Source organism: Myotis brandtii, unplaced genomic scaffold (assembly GCF_000412655.1).
Source record: "Myotis brandtii unplaced genomic scaffold, ASM41265v1 scaffold422, whole genome shotgun sequence".
In the NCBI taxonomy this organism is placed as follows: domain Eukaryota; kingdom Metazoa; phylum Chordata; class Mammalia; order Chiroptera; family Vespertilionidae; genus Myotis; species Myotis brandtii.
This window is the reverse complement of record NW_005366171.1, coordinates 594,226-600,213: the sequence shown is the minus strand read 5'-3', so window position 1 is coordinate 600,213 and position 5,988 is coordinate 594,226. Positions and strand designations below refer to the sequence as shown.

Genomic DNA, 5,988 nt, shown 5'->3' with positions numbered 1-5,988 from the left:
ATATATATACACACACACAAATGCACACATGTGTGTGATAGTTTTTTCTTGTATTATTTATTAACTATTGTATTATTTTCCATACAAACAACTGTAAACCTACTTTTGCCCCAACACACACACACACACACACACACACACACACATAAAATCAACACTAGATCATCATCTAGTGAAGGACTCTGGCCCTAAACTACTAGAACATCATAAGAGCTCTATTCACCCAATCATTTATTTATTCATGAACTCATGCATGCATTTAGTCAGCAGACATTGGACACCTACAAAGGCAAGATACTGACCTGGGTGTTATGAGCTGGGGTGCCATGGCTGAGATGCAATGATAAATTAGGAGTAGTTCTTGCTTAATACATATTTGACTAACTAGGATATAAAGCTTAATGTGAATTTTTTTTTTACAAAAGAAGAACAGGGAATAGAGATGTCATTTGAGGAGGTAGAGGCTAATCTGCATTTGAATTGGCCCTTGAAGAATGACATTCTAAGATAGGTAGGAAGAACATTCCTGACAGTTAACAAAACCGTATTTGGGAAAATCCTCCAAGATTAGTGTTAACAACATAGTATCAAATTTAAAGCAATTTGAGGCATCAAATTTATGCCTCAAACTAGATGCATAAAACAAAGTAGTAGATTGAAACCAGATTTATGCTTGGAACCTTGAGGGCGGGGCTAAGGAAGATGGATTTTATTCTACAGGCAGATAGGGAGCTACTGCCGATTTTGAGCAAGGGTGAGCAATGATCAAGCTGTTCAACAAGATTAATTAGCTGGCAGTCATGTGTATAATAGATACTTGGGAGAGAGGCCAAAATCAGGGAAACCAATTAGAATATTTCTATAATTCAAACAGGATGATAAGAATATAAACTAGGTGGAGGAAAATAAAACGAAAAGAGGGGTTTACATTTTTCTAGCTCCTCATTGCCACTTCAGACTATTATAATTCCACTTTTGTGCAAAAAACAACAACAACAACAAACCCAACCCTTCCTTTGTAGCTTATACTGCCAACTCCTAGGATGCTACCCCAAATGCATCAAGAGCCTGAGCTCTGCAACCTCTTCCACTCCACAGCACCTACTTTCAAGTCACTTTAGCAACGCCCTCCCATGGCCATACTCTGGATCCCCTCTCCCTTTAAAACTGTTCCCTACCATAAATCTAAATCTCTAATATCCTACCTTCACCACCACCAACATCTTATTCTTCATTTCTCACTCCTTTGCTCTCACCTGCTCTGTGTTCCCATTTCCTCACGCTGTCCAGTCCCTCCACCTCTACTTTCTCCCAGGCCATCAGCCTTTTCTTGGCCTCACTTCCTTTCCCATCCATCATAGACCATTGTAATAGCTCTCTCACCAGCACTTTCACCCACCAATCCCTCGTTACTCCACAATATTCCACTCTACAAAAATCAGTTCAAACATCTGCCTCTGCCCTGGAGAGTGCACTGGTGGAGAAAATCTCACGATGGTGCATCTTGGTGCCACTACACATTAGGGGTCTCCAACCTCAGCTGAGCCCTAAATACAATACTGCTTTTCATGGTTAGCCCCACATCTTCCACATAGCAGCTATTTTATGCCCCCCAGAATTATCCCATCATTCCCTTCATAACAACAGACCAACCATTTGAAAAATGAACACCATTAGACATGAACTCCCTTCATTTCCTTTCCCTCACTTACAAACTTTTTCTTCAGTTGTTCCTGCCCTTGTTACCCTCCCACACATTTTAGAAGAGGTCATGCCACTCCTTCCAAGACTAACACAGTCACTGTGCTCTGGCCTCATCCTTTCCTGGCTTTTTCTAGACCTCCTTGATGAGTTATCACCTTTCTGTTATCTTGACTTTCTCCTTCACTATGAGTTCTTTAGCTTGTAAACATCTTGCCTGCATTAAAAAAAATTCTCTCTCAGTAGACACCCTTTTCTAGTTACTTCACTAGATTCTCCTACAGAATAGTCTACTTCCTCATATCCCATTCTTTCACATCATTATAACTTCACAGAAACTACTCTTCATAATGTTACCAGGAAAAAAATCAGACCTTTTATGTCCATATCTTCCTTGGCCTTTCTGTAGTATGACATCATTGATCAATTCCTCCTTCTTGAAGATTTCTCTTTCCTTGATCTCTATGTCACCACTGTCTCTGTATGCCTACTTGTTTTTATCTCTGATTGCTTATGGCAGAGACAATGTCTGTCTGTGTTCATCAAATGCATTTCATTTTCCTCATCCCTAGTTACACATTCGCAGCCTCCTTTGAAGTTAGGCTGCACCCAGTGGCCTGTGATCTGTCCAGTGGGAACTGGACAGAACTGGTGTAATCCATTTCCAGCTTGCCCTTAAATATGCTATTTTACAGAAGACCTTAGAGTCTTAGAATTTTGGGTCAAGATGAGATTTGTTCTACTGGTCATTTCAGGGATCATCAGTTCTAATTGAGGACGTTTTGGGACTGTTCTGTTAGTCTATTGTGAGGTGAGTGGTGTCATGGGGCAGAAAGTATGAAGAACCTTCAAATACTGATGAGGTCTGTATCATGGGTAGGAGAGGATGGTGTTGATAAGAGCATGGAACTCTATGGTCCTCCCTCACTGACTGGAGGGTGAGGTGGTGAAATGATACACATGTGTATAACAGTCTCTCGAGGAGAACTGGGCACTCTGAGGGCCTCCTTAAATCCTTCCAAAGACTTTGGTATAAGAAGCAGATGTGCCAGTGGGTTGTCATTTTCTTCTTAATAAATGTTTGGGTTCTGTGGGTCAACTGGAGGTCACCTAGAGTTAGAGGACAAGAAATAGGATGATGGGAGAGAAACTGGACACAAGAAAGAAAGGTGCACAGTGAGAGAAGTTCACAGATTCTGAGGTAAGTAAGCATTTTTTAAAATCAAACTGCTTGTTACTCCAGATGTTTGGGTAGAAATCCTACCATAGATCCTTAATCAATTTGTCACCCACCATTATCATACCTTCTCTTTCCTCAAGCCTCCATCATGCCTTCCTCACTCTCCTATGAAGATCTTGCCTCTTATTTCACTGAGAAAATAGGAGCAACCTGAGAACTACATCTCCTCCCTGGATTACTGTGACAGTCTCCTACTTGGTGATCACATCTCTGTCCTTGACTCCCATAGTCCATTCGCAGCCAAAGGGATCATTTTAAAATGTAAGTCAGATCATGTCACATGTCTGCTCAAAACTCAGGAGTGACTTCCCATCTCACTGAGAGTAAAACTCAAGTCTTTGCCTTCCAGAGCACATGTGAGCTCCCCCTACTGCCTCTCTGGCCTTTTCTCCTACAACAGTGGTTCTCAACCTTCTGGCCCTTTAAATACAGTTCCTCATGTTGTGACCCAACCATAAAATTATTTTCGTTGCTACTTCATAACTGTAATGTTGCTACTGTTATGAATCGTAATGTTAATATCTGATATCCAGGATGGTCTTAGGTGACCCCTGTGAAAGGGTCGTTCAACCGCCAAAGGGGTCGCGACCCACAGGTTGAGAACCACTGTCCTACAACTTTCCTACCTTGTTCATTTTGTTCAGCTTCATTGGTCTCCTTGCTGTTCCTCATTTATGCCAAGCATTATCCTGCCCCAGAAATTGGACACTCTTTGTTTCTTTTGCTTGCAACCCAACTATCTTCCCCAAGATTTCTCCATGGCTTCCTCCCTCACTTCCTTTAGGTCTGTTCTCAAATGTTCCCTGATCACTAAAGCCTTTTCTGACAACCTGATAAAAAAATGGCAACCTCTTCTCCAGCTCTCTATAACCCCTTTACTCTCATTCCTTTTCCTCTGAAGTGCTTCCTATTTTCTATCTGACCTATCATAAACTCATCTGTTAACATATAGAGCTTGACTTCCTTCACTAGAATGTAAACTCCCTGAGGGCATGAGCTCTGTCTTAACCTGTTTCACTCACTGCTGCATGTCTTTCCCCTAGGACAGCAACTAGCACACAGGCCAGTATTTGATGAATGAATGAATGAATGAGTTTTCTAACCACCGAAATCTACCAATTGCACCTAAACCCATACCCTCTGCCTTCTCTCCTGCTCTGCTTTTTCAGTGAATCTAATCCCCTCTCACTACTCAAGGATATAGCACATGAAATTATCTCTCCTCTCCTGTCTCAATAGTCTCTCCCTCCCTATTGGATCATTCCCCAAAGTAAATAGAACTTTCTAGTGTGGCTCCATTTCTCTGTTTCACTTTACAATAAAACCCCTTAAAAGAGGACTTCCCTCACCTCCAAATACCCCCCAAGCTACTCTAATCAGCTCCAGTTCTCCACTGGTCTAAATTCCCCTGCCCCTCCACTAAATCAGTTCTTGTCAAGGTCTCTGAAAAGCTTCATATTTATAAATCCAAGGGCCCATTCTCAATCTTCAACCTACTCAACCCCTTGAAACTTTTTCTTCTCCTTTTTTTTTGGAGCACCCTTCCCATCTTTCTGGCTTTCTTTCTTGGCATCCATTGCTGGTTCCTTCTCATCATCTACCTTTCAGTGCTCTGTCCTCATACTTCTTCTTTTCTCTACAATCACTTTCCAAGTCACCTAATTCTACCACATGGCTCTGAATCCCATATAAATTCTAAATAATGATGAATTCCAAATTTATATCTGGAATAAGGTCCTATCTTGATATACCTACTTAATTCCAAAATAATTTATCCAACTGCCTACTCAATGTCCCTGCTTAGATATCTTCTAACTTAACCTGTCTAAAACAGAACTCCTGCTTTTATTCCCTAAACTCTCTTTAACCCTACTCTTCCCATTTCTGGTAAGAACCATCCAACAAATTTATTTTCTGGAAGTCCTGCCTGATTCTTTTCCCTCCATTTCTCCCACACTAGCAAGTTATGATAGTAAAACTTACTTTTAAATTATGATATTATACTTAAATTAAAATGTTTAAATGCATCTCTCTCCCTCTCTTCCTACCACCTCTTCCTTTGCACTCCTTGAATCTTCTCCTCTTGCCTAGACCATAACAATAGTCTCTAATTTCTCTCCCTTTTTTACTCTTGCTGATCTACAGTATCTTCTCCACAAAGCAGTAAGAGTAAATTATGTGACTGACCTGCTAAATCCTTTCTACTATCACTGTTGGAATAAAATCCTAACCCCCTACCCTGTCCTGAAGGACCTACATGATATGGCTGCTGCCTATTTCTGGGACTTTATCCTCTCCCCTCCACTCCCTTGCTCACTGCCTTGTGACTACCTTGGCTTTCCTGCTATTCTGGGAGCAAGTCAAGTTTGTTTCTGCCTCAGGGCTTCTGCACTTGCAATTCTTTCTGCCTGGGGTGATCATTTTCTTGATCTTTCCACAGTCTGCTCCTACTCATCTTTCAAATCTCAGTTTCAATATCATCTCTTTAAGAATCATCTTGAGACTACTGCACCTAAATTTAAAATGATGTCCTATAGCCCATAGCATCTTTTCCTATTTCCTTGAGATCACTTACCACATTCTGTAATTATGTTACCTGTTTTACTTATTAGCTTATTAGCCTTCTCCCCCACTACACTGTAAGCTCCACAACAGCAGGGCCTTTGTCTTCATGTTTACTATTGGACCCTACTGCCCAACTCAGTGCTCAATGGGTTCAATAACTATTGAATTAATGAGGAAAACAGCTTCATTCAAGTAGATGTCTTTCTAGGGCCTAAACCAGTGGTTCTCAACCTTCCTAATGCTGTGACCCTTTAATACAGTTCCTCATGTTGTGATGACCCCCAACCATAAAATTATTTTCGTTGCTACTTCATAACTGTAATTTTGCTACTGTTATGAATCATAATGTAAATATCTGATATGCAGGATGTATTTTCATTGTTACAAATTGAACATAATTAAAGCATAGTGATTAATCACAAAAACAATATGTAATTATATATGTGTTTTCCGATGGTCTTAGGCGACCCCTGTGAAAGGGT

The 5,988-nt window shown here is 40.7% G+C and overlaps 1 protein-coding gene across 1 annotated transcript in view; it reads right to left on the bottom strand.

Annotated features, from left to right (window-relative positions):
• Positions 1–5,988, bottom strand: part of OLFML1 (olfactomedin-like 1) — a 28,526-nt gene that overhangs the window by 2,012 nt on the left and 20,526 nt on the right. The gene's annotated exons all lie outside the window — the stretch shown is intronic.